At 39.7% G+C, this 24,928-nt stretch overlaps 1 long non-coding RNA gene across 2 annotated transcripts; it reads left to right on the forward strand.

Annotated features, from left to right (window-relative positions):
• Positions 1-1,894: 1,894 nt before the first annotated feature.
• LOC137166735 (uncharacterized) lies at positions 1,895-11,968 on the forward strand. Of its 2 annotated transcripts, none has more exons than XR_010923782.1 (4): positions 1,895-2,092; positions 9,784-9,896; positions 11,278-11,348; positions 11,746-11,968. It is a non-coding gene; the product is annotated as an uncharacterized lncRNA (long non-coding RNA). The 2 variants fall into 2 exon arrangements; XR_010923781.1 differs by lacking the exon at positions 1,895-2,092 and adding an exon at positions 3,735-3,796.
• The last annotated feature ends 12,960 nt before the right edge of the window (positions 11,969-24,928 follow it).

The raw sequence follows: 24,928 nt of genomic DNA on the forward strand, positions 1-24,928 counted from the left end.
CAACTTCTGGCTTGGCCCTGCTTTGCTGAGTAACCGTGAGCAGGTTACTTCCCTTCCTGTACCTCAGTTTCCCCATATTTAAAATTGGGGTAATGATACTGACCTCCTTTGTGAAGCACTTGTCTTTGATAGATCCTATTGTATTAATTATTATGATTGTTCTACTGATCAAGAAAGCTTTCATCTCCCAAATATACTCATCAATATTACCATCATCATCCTAACAATTCTTATCCCTCTTCCTTAGCATCCTCAATGTATAGTTAATTTGGACCCTGATTTTCAGGAAGACACTTAAATGCTTGCTTAACTTTAAGCATGTGAGTACTTCCATTGACTTCAATCAGGGCCATTGTTACATATGCCAGAAGCAGACTATAAGCTTGTTGTGTGTGGAACATTCTGAAGACAACTCTTCTATTTCAGTACTATGCACTTTAATGCTTATTGTGATAAAGAAGGCCAAAAGATCGCCACACAAACATTTTGCATGCATTCTGGGGCAAAAAATATAGATTTTGATGTATAAAACAATATCAGTCTCATAGTAGTACATACATATAGCTTCATGGTCTGCAGAGAAAGTGACAAATAATAATCTCATCTTAGACCTCACTCACTGTCAACCAGGGTTTGATTTACTGCAAAGGCAATCGAGCCTTCTGAACCAGTTTCATATCAGACATGCAATTTGTGCTGCACCGGAACTTCAGTGGTGTTTTAGAAACAGTCAGTCGATGTGGGCAGCCACAAACCATGACACGCTGTTGAGGACTGTAAAATGACTGTACTTCCTGGAGGTCTTCATGCTTTGAACCTCATTGATAAGAATGCTATGTCTTAGCTTGACCAGACTGCATACGCCAAATAATAATATAGGAGTACTCAAAAGTCCCAGACAGGCCTGAGACCCCATTTTGATAGGCACTATACAAACAACCTTGAAGACACTATCTCAGATAGCTTCCAACCTAAGAACAATAAATCTTCAAATTACTTGGTAATAAAACCATAGACATGTGTCAACATGAATGGCAGTATATGGAATTCCCTCTCTCCTTTGCCATGACTTTCATTGTCCAGCTATGCTGGAAGGAGGACAGGAGACACTGGATTTGGGTTAATTAGGCTGCAACTTTATTCTTGAATGTCTGGGGGGGACCCAGCAGATAAAAAAAATAGTGTACAGTGCAGGTAATTCCATAATCATTTCAATATATAGCTGGGGGGCTTCTGTCAGCCCTCCCCCTTACCCATCCTTGTCCTGAGCCAACTTGCTGCTGGGACCTCACCATCCCCTCCTTCAAATGTGGGGGGAGGCGGGGGGCTGGCTATAAAAGAGGGGAGTTGTATCCCTGCTGTACCAGTCATAGGAACTCAGAACCCCCCATATCCACTCCTTTAAAGAATACCTCCTTTAAATCCTTTACCAATTCATTTTATCTGATCACTGTATCCCTTTCCTATGGAGTTCCTGCACTGGACATCTGCCCCATGCTTACATAATAAGTTGAGACATCATAGCTTAATTCTGTTTCATGTTCGTCCAAGTAAGCCTCCCCGAACCCTCTGTGAGGAAGGCTAGAAAACCCCCCACTTTGCTTTGGCCAATCTGGCAGTGAGGGAAAAATTCCTTCCCAGCCTCCCATGAAAGGAGCAACTCATGTAAGGCCCGTGGCAGATCCTGACAAAACTCAATATTTCATCACTTACATGGGTGGGAGCTGTTTTGCCTGGTCCAGGTAAAAGAGGGTTTTTCCCTGCACTATAGTTATATAGTTCCCCCCTCTCTTCCCACCCTGACCTGGTCTGCCACTGCAGTCAAAAGTCACTCTCTGCCCTTACGAAGCACACACCTTTTCCAACATGCCAGACAATGGCCCCCACCACTTAGTGTGTAGTGAGGTCAATTCATACCTACCAGTGTGTCACTAGAAATACTATACAGGGTTTTCCTCTCATCTTTCACATAGGATGTGGATTTTCCTTTTAATTTCGGTGCACTTTCCTGAGACAAACCAGAAAATTTCATTCTCAGATAGACCTCAATTCTATGAGAGTTCATGAAGAATACAGCACTTTGGATGGACAGGTAAGCAGTAGTAATTTCATTTTAAGTGTTTCTTACATTGTGCAAATTCCAGAAACGGAGAGCAATAAGCAATAATGGCTTATTTAATTAACTACATATAATGTTATTTTCAATTAATGCTTTTCAGACTCACTTTTAAGAAATGGTGTTTCAAAACTTGGCATAGTGATCTAAATGACATTTGGACAATTATTTGTAATGATGCTACCTCTTTTGATTTGTATACAACTTCTCTGGTCAGACTGTATCCTGTCATTCCCTTTGCCTTTTGTACTATATCTTTTATTGACTTAAGTAAATGTATGCTTTTTGCACAATTACCTTTAACTCCCTTGCATTGTCAAGAAGCTTGGGGCTGTTCCTTTTAATGCCCAGTTAACAAGTGGCTTAAGCTGACCCTTCCTCAATTCCTGAGTAAAGTGCGGGACAAGTATTCATTCTGTCCCAAGAGATCGCTAAATGGATGTTTACCAGAAAACTATTACTGTCAAGAATATTTGTGAACTATAGAGGATATAAAAAGATCACTTTAAATTACAGCTCAGGAGAGAGATAGGAAGTCAAAGGTGACCTAGAGATGAAAAACGATCTACTGTTACCAGGGGTAAAAGGGTACACTTTACTGGGGCCCAGAGGCCCTGGGGGGCCTGGCCCAGGCTGCAATCCCCATTGTGTGTGTGGGAGGTGGCCCGTGTTACAAGTTTGTACTGGGCCCGAAAAAATTATGCTTGGGCCCTGACTGTTACCCTTATAAGAGAAGAGTAGGTTATTGCTTGACTTGGAGGTGAAATAGGATCCTGCTCTTACAGATTTAATAAGAGTAATGAAACCAGTCTGCTCAAGCAAGCAATCAGCAGCGTCAGCAGTTCTTTTAAGAAACAGAAGAATCTGAATTTTTTATAATTACTTCACAGCAGTAATACCTTATACCATAAGTAGTCCTGGTGACTTCAATGAGACTATTAATGGTGGGACATACTATTAAATACACATACTGGGCTGACAGTCTGAACTATCGTTTCCTTTTTAATATGAACAAACACACACAGTCACCGTATGTATATGTCAAAGCCTTAAAAGTAATTACCAGTCAGATTCTTAGACTTGATCCTGAGCTCACTTACACCAGTATAACTCCACTAACTTCAACAGACTTAGTCCTGATTTATACCAACAGGTGGGAGATCAAAAATCAGGCCACAAATTTGCTTAAACGCCTATATTTGTAAAAGCTTGTGTTATGCAGGAATTTTAACTAAATCAAGTTTCTGAACTCTCTGTAGTTTGAAATGAATCACGAAGAAACCATCATTTGAAGCAAAATAAATACGACTATAGGCTTCCAAATCTGTGGTAAACTAGAAAGCTTCATTTGGACATCACAAACTGAGCAGCAGAAGGAAAGTTACTTCAATATCTATTTCAGTCATAATACTGATGGTTGTTCAGTGTCCTTATCAAAACTGGGGCATTACAAATAAAGAGATACTTATTGCATTTTGCCATAGGAGGGGGGGGGGGGGGGAAGGAGGGCGAGTGCAACATTACAATTAAATCTTAGAGAGACACACATGGTCAAAGGCTGTACATTTAAAAATTACTTCTTTTTGGACTTGCTGTGAAAAGACCTTTTTATTCTTTCAGAAAGCAGTCGCCATTTGCAAGGGTGGGATGTGTCTTTCAATCCTCAGTCATCTTTGTTCTGTACGTTTTCCTTTCTGCAAGCTAACGAACAGCTGAGTACAATGTGAAGTACATTACACTATTTGTTTTTCTGCTTGCCTGCATAGATGTAAGTTAATTCATACCCTTCCTTCTCCTCCTCTGAAGAAATGCTGAAGGACCTTGTGCCTTTGGGACTACTGCTATCTCTTCCCAATCACAGGGCATTGCGTATATACTACCGACTCATTGCAGTATACAAAGAATTAATTGATCACACAATATTAGTCTCAATCATCTTTCTTTTCATGATTACAGCAGAGTGATATTTGTAACCATGCACAAAAATATTGCATCACTCTACAAATAATTCCCATGTGCAAATACCCTAAATTTCAGTTTTTCTTGATGTGACTTTCTACAGAATACAGACTTGGTCAATTGTTGCCTATATTTAGCTATCATAATCTTGTTTTATGTTCAGTTTTATTATAAAAACTACCCACTATGTCATTGAGACAGTGTTATTTTTTAACAAACCGACCCATAGGTATTTGTAACTCTTCCTTTGAGATTCTCTTCAGTCCAAACAACTCACATCTTGTTCCCTTTGTCCTGACATTTTGCTACTTCCTTTCTAGTGTTAAGCTAAGGGCTTTCAGCCATGCTCTGCAGAAAGACATCCTCTATAAGCTAGACATTTTTTGATCACAAGAACTCCATTGTATTGTAACTAATGATTGGGGAAGCTCAACAGCTTTGAAAGTTCTGTTCACATATCATTTGAACCTTTTAATGCTTATCTTTCAGTTTAACCAAATCCCTTTGGTTAAGAGATCAAGCTGGCTACCTTATAAAAACAATCTCTTTGCTGAGATTTTTTACTACAGCTCAGTTTAGTCAGGTTGTTTTTGTATTCTCCAATTATCAAGGGGTGAAATTCAGCAGAATGCAGAAGGCCTATTCGTCGCTATACGCTCCATAGATCTAATTCACAGAAGTTTTATTATGTTCTTAAATCCATCCCTATCCTGCACAGCATTCAACTTTTAGCATGTGCTCAAGTCCTATAGCTTTCCATAGGACTTAAGCCTCTGCTGAAGTGCTGTCCCAGTGAATTTTTCTGAATGGCAGACATGTCAACATTGTGGTAATTCTATCTCAGTAATATTCACCTAAAGAAAACATGAATAAGTGAAATGAATGTGTTGTGAAAGCATGAAAGTGACTTAATCAAAACTTTTGTAGAAACCAAAATGAAAAAGCTTCCTACCCCTACACCGAGGGCAGTTTTCTAGGACTCATTTGGAGTATTTCTTTAGAATGATTCTGGCCCGGCCATGCCATATGTCTTTTTGATGGTCATAAACAGGAACCAAATCATCTCAGTAATTAGCTCTGGCTCAGCATTCACTATCCATCAGGGGGTTAAGAGACCGCTAATGGAATTAAGACCGTCCACACACAACATCCAATCAGGATGCTGCAATAATTCAGCTACCTGAACTCGTAATGCAAGGACGGGCTGAAAGTGCTGCCTAGTACTGCTCCCATTCCCAGTGCTAGGGGGCTGCATATGGAATATTTCCTTTAGAATGGTTCTGGCCTATGTAACTAAATGTGTAACAAGGGGCAACTGTTGAGGGTGCTCAATTCTCCCCAGCATTATGGAAGTATTATATGTTCCTGGCCCGTGTATGCAGACTGCTCTCTCCATCCCAAATGTAAAGCCAACAGTTATGCTAATTGAGCTCACAATAAGGTAGTAAGGCCGGTGGCATGATTTCAACCTGGTTTATATCCTGTGTGTTACAAGCAAAGGTGGCATTTGCTTTTTTCCCTTCAAATACCAACTTTCAGAATGTAGTCAAGTCCCCCATTTGTGCCTGCTGCTCTGACTCAGTCCTGGAAAGACCAGGACTACATTTGCAGGGATATGGACTGAATGGTCTAATAGATTGAATCCTAGAGTTCAGAGATGGAAAAATCAATCAGTGATTAAGACATGCTGGTAACCGATGGCTTTAAGGGATTATAAACCATAAATTTAGAACATGAGAAAACAAAACGCCTCATTCAGATTTTGCTTTGTTTCAAAATGCTCCATGAAGCCCTCGTGTATCATACTGATAAGAAAACAGCATGAGAGACAACTTTATTTTCCTAGGGAAGATCCCTTTCAAACCGCCTGTTGCAGATATTTGGCTTAAATCAATACTACTTATCTTATTCACTGTGGTGTTGCAGACTGAAGCTTCAAACACATTCTTAAAACAAACACACACACACACACACACACACACACAGAGGAAACCTTGAAAAGCAGCTTCACTGGCACACATCTCTTTAGATGTACTGTGTATCCCTATTTAACATCATTTAGTAACCTCAGTAGTGAGGGCATTTATTATTGAATTTATACTTAGCATTTTGCTTCAGTGATGCTTGTTGCAATGTTTTTGTGTAACCGGGGAGTCACTACAAGGCATAAGGAAATCCAAATGTATGATAAAATAAAAATCAATTTTGCTGAAAATTAACACCCCAGAGCTATTTTCAATAATTTCAAAATGAGTTTTTCATAGGCTGGCCAAAAAGCAAGAATTCTGCTTCACAAAAGTATAGGAGATTAAAACAAAGCGGAGACCTTTAGAATGTTTTTGTGAAAAAACCCCCAAGAGACAGACACCTCCTAGAATAGCTAACAGCCCAGAGGTTAGGACACTCACATGGGTTATGGGAGGAGGCAAAGCAGGGACGTCAGTCTGAATCACCCAATCCCAGATGAGTGGCACTGACCACTGATCTATTGGCTATTCTGGGGTAGGTGGATGTATGTCTCTTTGACAAGAAATTCTATCCCTGACCTGAGAAACCTTCCTTCCCAGTGAAAGTTTAGTCAAAATTGGTACATGTCCACAAAAAAAAAAAAATCAGCATTTCCTGACAAGAACACTGAAAATTTCCTGACCAGCTCTAGTAACACCCACATAAAAGAGTAGCAAGATACATGTCCTAGATCCAGATCCATGAAAGGACTTGGGTGCCTAAACCTGGGGTTTAGGTGCTACTCAATGCACAAAACCTCCACTGCCGAATGCTGCAGGCACCTACATTTTTGCTCTAAAAGTCTCCAAGGTGCTTACATTTCTGCCTCTGGGCACACACAGCTGCGCAGGCAGACATCAGGGATCTCTCTCATCCCTAAGGCCTAGCGCGATCCTCAAAACAGGTGTTACCCTGCCTGTCTCACCTGATCTGATAGCTGTACTCTGAATATGCTTAACTTCATACAAAACAACCAGATAGTGGGGGGAGAAGAGGCTTTTCTTATAACTGTTAACCCACCTGGGCAATGGGAGACCCTGCTTCATTTCCTTCCTCTGCCTGTCGAGAAGGGATTTAAACAAGGGTCTGCCACTGCTCAAGTGAGTGCACCCCTATCCACTGAGCTATGGCAGCCTGCGCTTAGGTGTCTAGCTCCATGAGAAGAGAGGCTTAGGAGCCTTATGAGCATCTGCTATTGGCTAGTTCAGGTAGCTTACAGACTAGTGTGCTGGCTTTTGTGCATCCCTTTCTCTGGTGCCTCTCTCCCCCCCCTGCATTCATTGTGTAGGAGCCCACCCCAGCATCTGTGAATTCCAGGGATTTTTAAGGCATCTATAAATTAGATGTTGCAATGCCCAGATCCCTTTGTGAATTTGGGCGTTTAGTAGCCACAAAAAATTATCGTCTATGAAGCTTGCTGGGATTTCAGTACCTAACTATTTCCCCTGAATGCCAAAGGGATTGAACGACTGGCTTGTCATTAGCTGACCTATGTACATGAATACCAGTGTTCTCTAGAGAGATTACTACTTCTACTAGTTGAGTTAGCTAAGCTCCTCGTGTAGCTCTGTGATAGATCCCAGCACTTTGGGAGCGGAAGGTTTCAAGATTTGAAGTTTGTGGCTGTTCCAAGTATAGCTGCACAGCACTGTAATACAGACAACAAACTTGGATCTTTTCATTGAGGAGATGTAAATAGGGAGCTGGAATGCAGGAAGTGGGGTGGCTTTGTTTTAATTCTTACTAGGTCAGATAAGTCACCCAGCTTAACATCAGAAAAATCAGTAAATAGATTCAATATTGAAGTTCTTCTGGTAGTTAACTTAATAGCTCAATTAACATTCAAATTTTACTGATTTTTTTTTAAGAGACACACGGGCAAACTTCTAATAAGTAGAATCTCACCTGGACATGCAAACGCTCATTTGCACATAAAGTTACTGTTTGGGGCCAGTTCAGCCCACACGTCTGCAGCCATGGAGTGCCACCCAGTACTGGGAGGACTAACTGTGGAGAGGAGGGGCATAGTGGTTTTACTAAAACCTTTACAGCCAGCTCAGCATGATCTCCCTTCTTGGCAGCATATAGGGTGTGGATGAGGATGACTCAGGACTCGGGGAGAAGGGAGGAATCAAGGCAGAAGATCTGCCACTGTGCTAGTCACCTAGGGCTCTTACCCCATGGCAGGAACACATTGTGGCAGTAGAGCCGCAGCCACTGAGCAGAATAGGGGTCTGTGGAGGGCCACCCACAGCAACTATCTGATCCGGGAGAGTCAGGGGAGAATGTGTGTGTGAACGCAAGTGATCAAATCTGTCTATGGCACTGCTATTGCAATGAACTTTTACTTCACAACAAAATGGGCCTAATATTTGTTTGCACACGAAGAACCTCACTACTAGCTACTATCTGTGTGTTGAAACATAACCAGAAATTCAAAATTAATGTTAGTCATATCGCTCCACAGTGGGGTCCTGCCTGACCTATCCATCTTGTATCTTATCACAAGGTTGACCCAGTGACACCACCCTCGATTGTCTGCTTCTCCCACAAGCACCTTCATGCTTTCTCCCACATTGTCCCTTATGTGTGGGGAAACATCCAGGTCCTCTGTGTGAAGCAGTTTTAAAAAATAAGTCACTGACTATCCTCCTTCAAGTCCCTCCTCAAACTCATATCCATAACACCTATAGAAGACTAACATTTGATAACAGCTAGATAAGTGACTTATTTTTTAAAACTGCTTCACACAGAGGACCTGATTCACTACCCACTGAAGTCAGTGGAAAGACTCATTCATTTTGATAGGGTTTGGATCAGGCTTATAGCTAGCCTGTGCTAAAATATACTATTAATGTTGTTTCTAAATTACCAAATCCTCCTTTCTATCCCCACTCCCATTCTTCCGTCTAATCCACCTGTCTTTTAGCATGTGAGCTTTGGGGTCAGGGACAGGTATTTACTATATATCTGTACAGTGTTTAAGATAATGGGGCTCCGACTTGGGGCTCCTAGGGCCTTTATGCGCTCTCACAATGTGAATGTTAAATAACTAGTAATCATTCAGTTCTCGGTTTCAAATCAGCTAAACAAATATTAGATTTTTTTTTTAAAACATGTTTGAAAAGGATTTTTTTAAATTTTAGCCACAAGAGGCATGTGGTTATATTAAACGTAATTTTGATGAATTAATCAGAGTAAAGCATACCATTAAGGAAGACAGATTTTGTGATGAAGACTTTGCATGATTTAATGAGCTTGACTGATACTTTAACTCATGGTGAATAGCATCTTACTCCACAAGTCATCCGAATGATTTCAGTGGGACTTTTTAATGGAGTAAGGAACTTTTCAACATGAGAAAGAGTATCAGAATCTGGTGCTGAGATCATTCATGTATTTATTCACACACTCATGTTAGTTTATTAACTATACAGATATCCTACCTGCCCTGTCTTTCTTCACCCATTACATAAATGAACAGATACGCCATTGTATGACTCTATTGGATCGTACAAAGGGCAGTTTAAAACAACTACCCAATAGCAAACATGAAAGTAAAATAAAACCCATAATAAACCTCTTCAGCCTCAACCCATTTCTTGCCTAAAAATGAGAAGGGAAATTAAAAAAAAAAAGTGTTTGTACACTGCTTGAAAGGTAATGTACAGCAGTGGTTTTCAACCCTTTTTTGTTTGCAGACCCCTAAAACATTTGAAATCGAGATGCAGACTCCTTTGGAAATTCAACCTGTGGTCTGTGGACCCCTACCATAGAAATCTTGGACTGAAAACTGACTGAACAGAATTCAACTGTAAATGTTGCACGTACACCACACAGCATTTGATGCAGCCTGAGAAAGGGTACTAAACTGTGGGCTTCTATGGTGACACCACCACCACTTATGGGTTTTGACCTGTAGGTGGGGGTATTCACATACTTTTGATTGATCAGAAAAACAGAATGCCTTTTCTGGGATCTGAAACTTTATTTTCATAGTCATCTTTAGCGGACCTCTTAGATATAGTCTGCCAACCCCCAGGGGTCTGTGGGCCACAAGTTGAAAGCCACGGACATTCAATGTCTGGCAAACAGACATTTGTTTGTATGAGAGCATGAGAAGTGCTAACAAAGGACAATTTTATTGCTACAATGAGCTTGTTGGAAAAGTTTAATTTAAAATGAAATAAAATATAATCCTACCCTTTTAATTAGTGATATTTAGAGGTGACAGCTGCATTAGCAAAAACATAAATCTAAATAAAGCAACACGAGCTGAGTCAGGGTCAGCGTTACCATATGGGATCCAGCAGGTTCTGCTGTTTTTACTTCTGTTAACACCAGATATTCTAAGAAGAATTACCAGTTGAGGGTAATTAACTATTGGGACAGTTTACCAAAAGTGGTAGTGGATTCTCCCCACTGGAAGTTTTTTAATCTACATTAGATGTTTCTCTAAAAGACGTGCTCTAGTTCAAACAGGAATTAATTAGGAAAGTCCTATGGCCTGTGTTAACTAAGTCACCAGGATTTTTGCTTGAATAATAATGAAGAACGGTGGATGGACCAACTTCTGTTAATGAGAGAGAGAAGCTTTCAAGCTTACAGACAGCTCTTCTTCAGGTCTGGGAAACAGGGCTAGTCTACACTTAAAATTTGCAGCGGCTGTGCCTCTGTAAGAGCGCTTGTGTAGCCGTGTTATGTCGATGAGAGAGAGTGTCTCCTGCCAAGATAATAAAACCACCTAAACAAGAGGTGGTAGCTATGTCAATGGGAGAGTGTCTCCTGCTGACATAGCGCTGTCCACACGAGCACTTACACCGGCAAAACTTACGTTGCTCAGGGGGGTGTTTTTTCACTCCCCTGAGCAAAAAAAGTTTTGCTGGCATAAGTGCTTGTGTAGACAAGGCGTAACTCAGTGTCACAGCTAAATACGAGATGGAACAGATTGTTTAGCCTAAGTAGTTCACACACATTTCAAGGGACCATTGCCGGTGAAATGGACCGTTAACACCCATCCAGTCATGGGCGGGGAGGTAGGGGAAAAAAAGCACCTGGGGGGAGGCATTATTAGTGGGTTACAGACTGTTGTAATAAGCCATAAATCTAGTGTCTCTATTCAGTCCATGATTTTTAGTGTCTAGCAAAGTTATGAATTTATGCGCCCAAGCTCATTTTTTGAAAATGTTGTGCAGGTTTCCTTCGAGGATGAGGACTGATAGGTCAGATACAGAGTGATTGCTGTGCGAGGAGTGTTCACCCACAGGTGATGTGATGTTTTTGTCTTTTATCTGTTTTGTGTCAGAGCTCCTTTCAGAGCGTAGGGATTGTCTGGTTTCACCCACATAGTTGCTATTGAAGCATTTAGTACAGTGGATGAGGTAAACCACATATTGTGATAGGCATGTGTAGGACCCCGGGATCTTGAACGGTGTATTGTGAGGGGTGTTGATCGTTGTAACGCTGGAGATGGGGCTGCAGATTTTGCATCTGTTCATCTGGTAGTGGCAATCTATAATCCACTAACAACCCCTCACCCACTACTTCCCCTCCCACCCCCGTTTCCTCCCTGTGACTAGAAGGGTATTAACAGGCCATTTAAATTTCCTCAACCTGAGGAAGAGCTCTGTGTAAGCTTGAAAGCTTGTCTCTCTCACCAACAGGAGTTGCTCCAAGAAGAGATATTACCTCATCCACCTTGTCTCTCTAATATCCGGCACTGACACAGCTACAACAACACTGCATACAATGGAGAAAAGGGACAGATATGGCACTTGATCCTGTTACAAAGGAGATTTTTTTCTGGTTGGTTGGTTTTTTGGTGACTCGAATGATTAAAGAATACCACTTTTGCACAGGCACGCATGTTCATTTCTGATGTGTAAATAAAAGTGCATGACTTTAACTAGTTTCCATTATTCCAAATCCAGTTTCTGTAGAGCTGACAGAAAAGTTCTGAGACCATCCATACATAGGAGTTGTTCTGTACTTCTCAGGATCAACATGAGTACTCTCCCCTTCCATTATCTTTCAATGGGAATTGAGGACATGCAGGACCTTGCCAGATACCTCCCAGAATATTCCAGACTTGCACTCTGATTCTCAGCAGATTTTGGAACCATTTATAATGCAAATGAATCACTTTACAGATACCTGAGAGCTGCTAAGCATATAGAAAAAGTTAATTTTTATTTTGAAGAAAAATGTGTTACAGAAGTCGCTTTTTTGTAGCTTAAGAAGGGATCCATGAAGGAAACAGATGAGGTTTAAAAGAGGAAAAAATGTCTCTGCTGAACCAACAAGATGCAGCTGTCTTACTACTATCTTCTAATAAAATCTTCTACTTGGAATTTCCCTGGCCTACAATCCCCTTCTATAGTGAAAATAATTAAAAAGGAGAAACCCTATAATTGTCCAAACATTTTACTTAGTGGGTCTATCAAGTGAATTCCCAGAGAAGCAAATAAATTATCTTTACAGAGAGAGAAATTCACAGAAACCAGACATTTATCTGCCATTAAATGTTTGCCATTTGAAAATTTCTCCTTTTGTGGATATTGTGATGTGTCAAACCCTATCAGAAGTTGTGCTGTGAGCAGCTACTTACTGGAATACTTTTTATAACAATGCCATACTAATTTTAAATGGAAAAAGCATCACAGTAATACAATGATGGCTGAGCAATATAGAGCTGTTGGAACATGACAGAGTCTTGTTAATAGCCAAGAGCCATCCGCTTATTCTAACAATTGCACCCTTTATAAGTTTCTCTAATTTCATTCCAATATTGAGAATAACTGACTCCCCCACCCCGTTTGTACTGCATCGAATATGAGCTACACAGTCAATCTCCACCCTACCTACAATGTCTTATTCACTATCCAGAGGTAGACTCCCACTCACTTATTGTTGGGTTTGATAATTTATTAATTCCAAACACTGGCTACTTTCGTAGAGGATATAATATAGCTGGAACAAATTCATCCTTGCTATTTTGCTATTGACTTCAGTGGAATTATATCAGGGATAAGTTTGTCCTAATGTCTCCTTCTATCACAACATGAATGGACCAGTTGAATCATAGGCTGTTGTATCTTTTGCTCTTTACACAAAACACCACATATACAAACACAGGCCTCCTCTCTAGTGAACATCCCTTTTCCAGACTTTGAAACTGCTCCCTTCTCAGCATAGCTTCTTCTACTCTCTTATCCAATACAGTTTTAATTCACCTTAGGCCTAATCAAAGCCCTTTGAAGTTAATGGAAAGATTCCCACTGACTTAAGGGCTTTGGCTCAGGCCCTCAATATCTTCCCCAATACTCTTCTCCCCAGTGCAGTCATCCACTGCACCTCATTCCTTTCCTGAGGAGTGGCCTACACTAGGAAATTAGGTCAGGATAACTATGTTGCATCAGGGATGTGAAAAATCTACACCTTTGAACGATGCAGTTAAACCGACCTAACCACTGATGTAGACGGCACTAGGCCAAAGGGAGAATTCTCCCACTGACATAGCTACCACCTCTTGAGGAGATGGAATACCTACGCCACTAGAAGCAGCTCTCCCATCAACATAGGCAGTGTCTTCTTTGAAGTGCTACAACAGTGCAGCCTATGGCTTTGTTGCCAGCCCGGTAGCCATGCAGCATTTTGAAGGAGCAGAAGAGGCCCAGCCACACAAAAGCAAAAACACACACAGGCCTTTTACTGGGCAGGTTGGCATATGAGAAGGAACAGGTAGGAAAGGGTGTAAAAGAAAATTAAGAAGGCTAAAAAAACAAACCCTCTAAACACAGCTCTATCAGTCTCAGGTAAAGTAGGAAAGAAACTTTGGTCTATTGTATTTTTGCTTTATCCTGTAGGAGACAGTCAGGTACTGCAGCGATTGGTGCTACTATACAAATTTAGAGAAGATTGAAACATCCTGGATGTCAGGATCCACCCGCAGAGGCCAAGCATGTTTTTGGCTTTAGCCTGTGCCCACCATACTGGACCTTAATCTTAGGGAGTGTTAAAGCATATAACATCTCTCCAGTATCAGGTATGTATTAGTAAGCCCCAGGGTCATTCAATATAGTCACTGAATTTCCTATAACAGGAAGTACACTTCCAAGGGATTGCTTTGGAAATATTTAATTTCTCAAGGCTGAAGGCAGGGGAAGGGGAGAGAGAACATTTGAAAGTTAAGGAACAGCTTGAATAATTTTCAGAAAAAATACGCACACTTCTCTGTATGAAAGGAATTCAGGCGTTTTAGCCATTGTACAAGTTTTTCCCATTAATAATGCTTAGAACTGTTTATGGCCCAATACCCAGCATTAGAATCACACACACACACACACACACACACACACACACAAAAACCTTTCAAGAATGCTAATGCAGTAGTCCAAATTAACAATTGTTAGAAGATGCTGCCAACCATAATGGTCCCAAGAGAAATGAACAGAATTCTTCTTCAAAATACACATTCTAAGTGCTTTCTTTTAGAAGTATCGGTTTTATGTTCCTAAATATATTCCAGGACAATTATGGTTATGAACACTTTAGAAACCCTTTGTTATAGCAGTAGCAGCAACAAAGAAATGTTATAACCAATTAGCAACGTGGCATATACATATGCAGCAAGCACTTAATCCTTAAAAAGCCCTGAAATATCTGCATCCTTGCAAACAACTATTTTATAACAATGCTGAATATTTAAACAAAAAAGATTGATAAATAATCTGTTCTAAACACAAGGTCAGTACTGGGCTGACAAGACTGACTTCTAAGCCACCCTTCATATTGTCGATACATAGAAAATTTAGTTCTGCTAGACAGTCTATTCTATTCCACTGTTTGGCAATTCAGTGCAGGACAGTTCATTTCAAAGATCTGTTGGTTGTGTTATAGTTCTCCTCTATATTCCATCCTAAGGGGACAGTAAAAGATAAGATCTCCAATTTCTTAGATTCATGATTAGATACTAGAAATCTGTGTGTACTTTCTTGGGCACATGTATACTTCTTATTTGTCTTATAGAAGCAGCTAAAAGCCCTGTTCAAATATCAGGGCCCGGTTGCTCTAGACACTGCACCAACATGAAATGAAAAGGACATTCTAAGCTGGTGATAAGGCACAAACAAGTCTTAAGATTTCACAGCTTTCCACTTAACTGTTCATGGTTATCTGCCAGGGATTTTTTGGCATCACCGCAGAGAAGAGCCTTAAGGAGGGATTTGAGGGAGGCCGCGGTTGTGCTTTACAGTTATTTTGAGGCTGTTATTCTCATGTACAGAAACCAGCATGTGAGAGGATGAAGGTGTACCTTGTATTCATCATTACTTGATTCCATTTATATACAGAATAAGAATTACAAAAATCATCATCAGTGGATTGAAAGTGAGATGGTGCAGAAAGACAGACTTTTTGGATAACAAGAAATAATTAACAATATGTAAGAGTGGTGTTAAGGAAGCAGCTTCTAGTTCTGCTATCCACCACATAACAGCAAGAAGTAAAACAGAAAATTATTCATGCCATGCTTTCGTGCCTCTGTTTTTTGAATATGCACTGCCATACCTGGGAGCAGGACTGTGCCCATAATTGTATGTTGAAGAAGTCTTTAAAAAATAACTGAAAAAAATGCAATAAGGATCTGAGAAGGAAAAGCAGCAATATAATAGTGTTTGCAGCTGATTAGAAGTTCAGTTGCTGAAATTTAAAAATTGTATGCAGCAGCACCTGCATGAGATGTGCATTTTCTGTCACTGTAAAATGAAGATAGACCAGACACTTCTAAATCTATGTAATATCTATGCAGATCACTTGTTAATAAGGAGAGGAGGGAAAACTAATCAGAATTGTTTGGAGAACTCATTTATTCATCACATTTACGGGGTGCAGATTTAAGTCAATAGCACAATTCCTTGTCTTAAAGGGGGAAGCACTTTTAAAAGTGATAATCAATTAACAGCAAAGACTAGACAGATGACCTAATTTTGATCTCACACTGGTTTTTAGACTGATAACTCCTTTTACTAATCAGCGGAGTAGAAATTTACATGGATAAACAAAGTTAACTGTAGTAGTGTTTTATGAGTGAAAGGTTACAAATGAAAAACAGACACATTTAAGCTCTTTTAACCAGTAACGTTAAAAACAGCAAAGTTAATTGGTACTTGCATGCACTGAGTGAGGGCACAACAAGACTTAGGTAAACTGCTGGGGGAAGATCCTCAGCTAGGGGAAATTGTCATAGCTCTGTTGAAGTCAGTGGAGCTATGATGATTTATGCCAGCTGAGGATCTTCCCCTTCATGCTTACCACTCATGAAGCCAGGTGAAGGCAGTAAAAGACATTCCCCATGGAAGTCAGATGGTCAATGACCCAGGAAAAGGAGGAAAGTAGGATTAATTGGGGGTAGGAATGGCTGTACATACATTTTAAAAAGGCAGCAACTGCACTGGCAATAAACTCAACCTGAATTATTAAATTGCATTTGGAGCAGCTTATTATGAGAAGCAGTAAATTCACCATCATTTAAATCAAGTTCGGATAGCTTTCTAAAATATACTCTTTAGTTCATCCAGAAATTACTGGGTTCAGTAGTAACCAATAATATAGTCTAGATACTATGGTGACAAGCGCAGTATACGAACCTATGTAGAATACAATAGAGAAGAACATTTCTCCTCCACTCGGTGAAATTCTATGGTCTGTAGGAGGTCAGTCTCCATTACCACAGTGGTCAGGAATAGTCTATGAATATTTTTAACTGTGCCCACTGAACAGTGTTTGCCATTAAAGATCAGCACTTTACCAATAATTACCATACACTGGTATATGATATTGTCACAGTTTTTCCTGTATTTCAAATGTATGATATCTTTGATAAAAGAAAGCAATGTTGGGGTGGGAGGGTTATTATAAGCAGACTTACCAAAAAAATCTGCCAGGAGTCAAATTAAAAAAAACCACACTTCACTGGCAAATGCCAATCAGTGTTACAAAGTGGTACTGAGAACAGCATAATCAGAAAGTTCTGAGTCAGTCTTTGCTCAACCATATTTATTAGTTTCTAACACTGGGTGCTGTCTCTGGGTATAGTCAACAGTGATTCAACACAGATCACTGTTGAGGATGGCTTTATTGTGAAACTAGCAACTCTTGAGGGGCACAGTATTCAATTTAATTTGCCTTTGGTAAGGGTCTGTTTTCTTTATACACTTTTCAAATGCATGAATGAGCATATTATTGGTTTAAATATTATCTCAGACATAATATAAAGATCCTGTAAGTGAAAGAATTTAAAACCGGAATCAATCAGATCATTAATGTCACTTTGAAGTTTAAAACTTGAAACGCTGATAACAAGCAATAGGAAGATGCTATAAGCAGCCTAAAAGGGGACATTCTATTAATTATCAAGTTAAACAAAAAGAACTTGTGCCAGTTGCACAAACCCTTATTTTTCCAGCAGCTTGACACATTTGTATATTAGAAGAGAGTTCTAATAAATGAGACTGACTTGAAAACATGCCACAGAGACTTACGGAATTCACAGCATAAAACATTTCACTTCTGTGTGAAGAACCTTCTATTAAAGTTTAACTTCCTGTAAATGCATTATCTAATCTTCTCTTATTAATTATAGAAGTTGTGTGTTTGGGAGCAAACACTTCTAATAAAAAAACATGTTCTTAAATGAGTGGAAATATAGCTGTCTGTCTGTACTCTCCATCTGGCTCTAGTTTTTAAGTAGAGTGAAAACAGCCCTTTCCCACAGTCTCTTGAGACCAAGTGTTTGGCACCAATCAAATCAAAAGAACAAGCTTTGTAGCTGCCAATTGCCAGCTTCCTCATCCTAAAGTCAGCCAAGCTGGGAAATAAATTTTGGTTCCTTTTCTTTGCATGCATAGCAAACCCAATGAGGAAAGCTGACTAGTAATGGCTAAGAAAAGAGGCTAGAGTGTCAAACTGCTCATCCCAGTAAGCCTATAGAAGGTCATTCTAAAGAGTTATTTGAAACAAAAAAAAAATCACATGTAATTGCACTTGTGTCTGTATGCACAATTTCTGCAGCTGTGGACATAATCAGGTGTTTGAATAAATGCTTTATGTTTGATGCCTTCTACTGGATTTGTTTTTAAAAGTGACAGATTTTGGCAGCTTTTTGTAAGCTTTAGGAAATTTGTAAGTCTGCTTTTACATTGTGGGACCAGAGAAATTTTTCTAAGTGTATTTTTTCCAGCTCTCTCTCATACTCTTCAATCTATAGGAAAGACTGGAACAGCATAGCCTAAAGAGAATTCATGGATGACTACAGTGTGCCTACTGCCATTGAAAAAACACATTCTCGCCTCTTTGTTAAACCTCTCCCCCAAGCTTTTCCTTGGTCATTATTCACCTGACTGTCACAGTTTCCCAGACACAACTCCTACTATTTCATTTATTTGGCTCAAAAAGTGGTAAACATCAGCAATTTCAGTTCAAATTTTTTGACCATCACTTAAAGTAAGAACATCATCATTGACTGTTTTTCCCTTGCATGATGTGTTGTTGTCTCGCTAATATCAACACGGCTACAAGGTGGGCGAGGTGATATCTTTTATTGGACCAACTTCTGTTGATGAGAGAGACCTCATCCACATTGTCTCTCTATTTTTCTGTGTGCCATTCATCGTGACTACCTACCCAGTCATTTGCTTGTGCTATCGCTAATTGCACAGATGTGAAGGATTGAGATCACAAATGTTTTTACATGTACTGTTCAGGCCTCCTTTAAAAAAAAATTAAAACTGACCCAGTGAATTTTGCTGACAAAGGTGGCTACTTGCACAGGTCATTGAAGCCATCCCAGACATTGACTCCACTATTTATTATTGGTATTGCAGTAACACCTAGGAGCTGCAGTCTTGGGCCAGGATCCCATGGTGGTAGGCACCACAGAGACACAAAACCAAAATGTAGTCCCTCATCCAAAAAGCTTACCATCTAGAATTAGCACTTCTCCTCAGGCCCAACAGAGGAAATTCCTTCATTTAAACTTGCCAAAATCTTAACCACCCTGCCAGGTTTAGGATCCCCCTCCCCCCCCCCCCATGTGTATGGGTGCAATCAGTGTAACTATGGAAATGTTATTCTCTCTTTTCTGTGAACTGCACCTTTTAATGATGATAGTGATGATTTCATGAGAAGTAATGGCCATTTTCTGAGCAGAGATGATGCAAGATATTAGAGAAAAACCATATACTACTCCCATCTTTCTTATTTTGTGATTCCCTTAATCTAAAATAAAAGACCTTAAGACTGAAAGTTAATAAATGCTTTTTGTGTATGGAAAAAGCATAATAGTAAATTAATCCAACTCCTTGGTCCAGTAATGGCATACATCTTTTCCCAAAGGTACACAAACTCTGGATAGAGAGTCAACAGTGGGCTTCTGAACTATACCACTACTTAATCACAGATACAGGGGGAATAATCCTAACATAACATACTAAAGAAAAGGACATTTGACTCCCCATCCCCAATTCACCCTCTCCGATCATTTCTTTCCTCCTAATTATCTAAATAAAATATTTTTCCCCCTTTAAAAGGTAGCTTGTAGGAGCTTTTGTTTTCATTCACTATGCTGGAGCAGATAAGGGACCAGTTTCTGTCCAAAGCACAGCATTCATGTTTATGGCCAACAGTTCTGCAGTTTAATAGGAAAACAATTGCTTTCATCTCAAAATATTGCTGTCTTGCTTGCTGTCAATGCACTAAAAATTTGTGAATGGGTCCTTTGCGAAAATGAGACTGTCCAATTAAGTCTATCAAAATTATGCTTTCAGCTAAGGTAAGTGTTTCTGTCGACAAAGCAGCATACTCCTATCAGATGAGCCTCTCTACTGCTTCTACCAGGAGGATGAAGTCATTTATCAGGATTTCAGTTAAAAATAAAATTACTTAATGCACTATTGTTTTAGAAGAGCCAAACAGTTTCGTTTTTGTGAGGTGTCCATAGTTCTGTTGTATCTGTGAATGATGTTCATGTGTGAAGCAGTACTGACAGCACAGGTGACAGAAGTTCTCTGTTTATCCACTGAACATATCCAGCACAGGTAGCACCAGTGCAAGTCACGCACAGAGAGTGCTCACTGGTGGGATTCAATATTCCTTTTTAATCCTCATTATTCAGTGTGTGTGGCCCAGACCCATTTACTGCACAACATCCAGGCCTTACACTGGATACACAATTACTCATTTCTTCTTGGGCTTTCCTACAGCTCTTATCACCATAGTATTTGAGTGCTTCACAAACCCTTACAAACCTTTCTGCCCTTGTCCCCCTAATCCATTCCTGCTCCTATTTCCCCCAACCCCACTGTTTCATCTGGCTTCTGTCCTTGACTTCACAGGCTCCTGTCGCTGTGTACTACTACTCCTATTGCTCACAGCGTGTCCCCATTTCCTCCCCTCCTCATATCTTCATGTTTGAGTCAAGCTGCTTCTTCCTTTACTATGCTGACCGGTTCTATAAGAAATGCCTGAATTAAAAAAAAAAAAAAAAAAAAAATCAGCCTGAGGCAGACACGTAGCGTGAGAAATTTCATCGAACAGTTACCGTTCAACAAAAAGTTATAAGCAACTTAAAACAGGGGCTCATAATGGAAAGTGTTAAGTAGATGTCACAACTCGAGGTGTTTTATATGATATACACACACACGCACACTATAAAAACATTACCCTTTTAAGATGTCTTTCATTTTAAGGGTCCACAAAATTTAATTATAGATTGCATCCATAGTCAACTGAGACACATATAAATATTCTTGCAAAACACTTTCTTTTAGGGAAATTCACCACCCTTTGTTGATTCATCTCAGGAGATTTTTCTTTTCCTTGGAAGGGGAATAAAAAGGAGAAATATTCTTGTTTCAATGTAACTGTCTCAATATGACTTTCAAGGAACATTAAGTCTGTTCACGTGCACCTGTCAGAGACAAATTTCAGAAAAAGAAAGCCCCACACTAGCTTCTGAAATTATATTCATCTCTCCACTGACACACAGAGTTATGCAGGCACAGCCCTTTGACATGCTGATGGGCATCTCATGAGTGAAGGACAGGGCACACCAAATGAAGGCATGGAAAACTGAATTATAAAAGTGACATACAATATCAACAACAGTAAAGATCTTGCGCCAGCCTTGCCCAGCACCAAGGGTGCCACGACATTTCACCACAAATGTGAGCAGAGGCTGGGCATGCACACAATTAAATTTAAACTGTCAGTCCCATTAAGTTTAAGCACATACTTCAGTGCTGTGTTTTGGGTTGGGGCTTAATGACGCATTTCTCCAGTGAGAAGCATTAAATCTCCAGGCCCTTGCATGCCCTCTCCTATTCTCCCTCTCAAGAGGGCAGGGTAAAATATGGGCAGAGAGTGGGCCTATCTGATTGGGCAAGATTTCTCTCCATGCCAGCCAACTTCCCAGTCAGATTCCTGCTATAAGATAGGAATAACTTGGTAGTTGTGCAGCAGTACTCTTTTTACAACAGCAGCAGACTTCCCTGAAGCTCAGATCTTTTTCATCACTTTTTACCTTGCACTTACACATACGACTCTCCATAACAGCACTGTGCAGGATCCACCTCAAGGGGACAAACTTTTCCATTAACTGATTCATGCATGAGCACGTGTGTATGCTAGACAGAGAGGATTTATATACTGCACTGATTACTATATGACAGTATAACTAAACTGAATCCCACTTGAAGCCTGCTGCACTTGATATTCCTTGTGATCTGCTCTTGGTTTTTGCTGATAAAACTGTAGTTTTCAAGAGACTTCACTTAAAAAAACAAACAAAACAAAACAAAAACACCTCCCTCCCCCAAACACACTTCTCTTTTATAACTGTCCTTGGCCTCTACCACCTTTATTTCCAATAAATTAAGAGCTTGAACCAAGATCTAGGATGTTATGAATGAATCTGTGAAAGACAGAACTCTAGAGTAATGTATAGTAAATTGAAAGGCTTATCAAATTTCATTGGCTTTGTGGTACAAAGATAAAGAATATACTGAAGCTTTCCTAAAATGAAAGCTTTCCTTTAGCTCAGCAAAAACTGAATTATATATTTGAATATTTGCCCAAATGGATTACAAATTGTATATTCAACTGTAAATTTCACAAGTCAAGCTGTGTTGGTTAGTCATGAAAGTAATCCAGTCAGAGAACTGATGCAAATACCTGACATAGCATGACTTGCAATGACAGTATATGCAACAAACCCCTCGTAAACAATCTGCAGACCAAATTTAGAGAACAGTTTTGATCTCTTCAAATGCATAAGGTGGCAAGTTCCTGCTCTGAACAGCTCCTAGCACAATGGGACCCTGATCAGAATCTGAACACTACCACAGTAAAAAATAAAGTGACCCCAAAAAAAACAACCACCACCACCACACAATTGCATTCTGAAAATGAAATACACGATTTCTTCATGCCAGAATTTTCAAAGGACAGTTCAACTGCTTTACTAGATTGTTTGGATGTACAGCCCACAGGCACTACCTTTCTAGAGTCTGATACATTGAAAACTATGTAAAAATTACAAGTTATCACTGTAAGAGGAAGAACAATGAGAGTTCCAGAGGGGTAGCCAGGACTTTTCATCATGTAAGAGGAAGGGGTTCCCAGACCTGCTTGCTGGCTCTGTTGACAATACCGTTGCCAGTTAATTTGTCATACTGACTACACATGAGGCTACTCCCTAACTTATGTGTATATAAAAGATACACAAGAACCTTTTGAGAAATAAAAGCTCAAATCCTAAATAAATTTGATTAAATCCATATTGCTATCTCCAGAGCCTATTGTTGATATATATTCAAAAGAGTTATCTAAGCTGTTCTTCTTCCAAGACATCCGCTTGGTACTATAATTAGACAGTGGAAGATGTGACAGGGAAATTAGCAACAGGCTGTCTTGTTATTTGTAGAGATTATGGTTCTTACATATGCCAGGAATATAGAAGAATTTTCTTTCAGAAGTGCTGTTCTCCACAATGCTGTGCATAATTGTTAAGAGAGAAGATTGGCTGAAGATATTATGATAGGTGCTTGAAAACAAATACATCTGAAAGATTTACAGCTGTCAGTTAGCCATAGTCATGGGCAACTATGTGATTGCACACTGAGTCATGTGCGTTAAAATTAGGCATGCAATTGTACATGTACTTGGGCATGTACCTGAGGCTTCTTCCAGAACATTTGTCTCAATGAAACCAACAAGCAAGTACTCTTAGCCATGATGGCCTGACTCGAGTCTCAGGAGCAGGTTTCACTCAGAGTAAGAGAGAAAAACCAGTTTCAGGCTCTCTTTATATATTGTAAAGAAGAAATTTTTAAAAAGCAGACCCCACCCCAATTTTACCCCCACCCCCACACCCAAACTCGACCTTCCACCCCTTTTCTGATCACCTTCCCAAGAGCATTTCCACTGCTGTAACATGTCACATGCAACGGGGCTGCCATCTGAAGAAAAAATAAAATTATTGTATGCTACTTAAAAACACAGACCAGCGATCACCCTTAATTATATGCTGTTATTGAGGTAAAACCAGCCTAGTCATAGTCTATAATAATCATAGGGAAATTCAGGTAATATTGAGGCAAACATTTCCATTCATCTAAGGCAAAGCGTCAAGTTTAAGAGTGACCACAACACACAGTAAACAAACAAAGCTAAAGAATATATTAGGGACTACTTCGGTGTCATTTGTGTTGTAGTTCTTTTAGTGGGAAACTTCACACAGCACAGCCCAATTAGAAAGATTGTGTTTTAGATGACCTTGAAGTCAAGCATATGACTGATTGATTTTAAGACCTGTTCTTGGAAATAATTTGCTTCCTAAGCATTTATTTCTGAGGTTTGTGTTCATGTCCTATATCCTATACTACGCCAGCCAAAATACAATCAGTATTACAGAAACAGACTAAATATTTGAGATCATTAGAGAGCAATAAAGAATTGATATGCATTGCTACACCTTACATTTTTATACCCAACGTCATATGTAATATTATCAGCCTTCCATTTAATTAACCCATTTCTGCTGGCATATTTCAGGTACAACCTGCCTCATCTTCTTTTCTGCAAATCTCAGATAATTTGTGATCATGATTTTAGCTATGACACTTATTGCGTGGGAAAGCAATGCTGACCTCAGTGTTCCTAGATTAGCGCCCATATTTTCATGTTATTAACTGGGTTGTTAGTGGCTTTGGTTTTGTGAGGCAAACACATTCAGCAAGTTTGTGCCAACTTGCCTTAAATAATGATTCTGTCCTTTTCCTCCTCTATTAATTATGACCAGGTACAGGCCACTAGGTACCATCAATGGACCAAATCTTCAGCAGATGAAAAATCAGTGTAGCTCCACTGATTTCAAATAACTGTGAGGCGCTAGCCCTTTCTTCAGCATCTGATCTACATTCTTCACAGGTGCTGGACGGATCATGAGCTTGAGCTTGATGTCAGTGGGACTATTCACAGGCTTGAAGTTAAGCACTTCATTGAGTCAGGGCCAGAGTACTTAGCATTTTGGAGAACCTAACCTGACTTGAAACTACAAAAAACATTCACAGCAAAGCCACTAGACCCCCATTATCTTGTATACTATCCCAGAGCCTCCAAAAATAGAGAAGACACCAGGTTGCAGCTACAAGCCAGCAACTTTATCAAAATAAAACAAATCAATATAAATATTAGCAAATACACCAACAATTAAAAAGGTTTTAAAACCACAGCACAATACCAACACAGACCAAAAAGAAAAAGATACTCTTTCCTCTACTGGAAATCACA

The sequence above is a fragment of the Emydura macquarii genome, unplaced genomic scaffold (genome assembly GCF_026122565.2).
Source record: "Emydura macquarii macquarii isolate MOO-44397 ecotype Brisbane River unplaced genomic scaffold, CSIRO-AGI_Emac_v2 contig_2897, whole genome shotgun sequence".
Taxonomy (NCBI): Eukaryota; Metazoa; Chordata; order Testudines; family Chelidae; genus Emydura; species Emydura macquarii.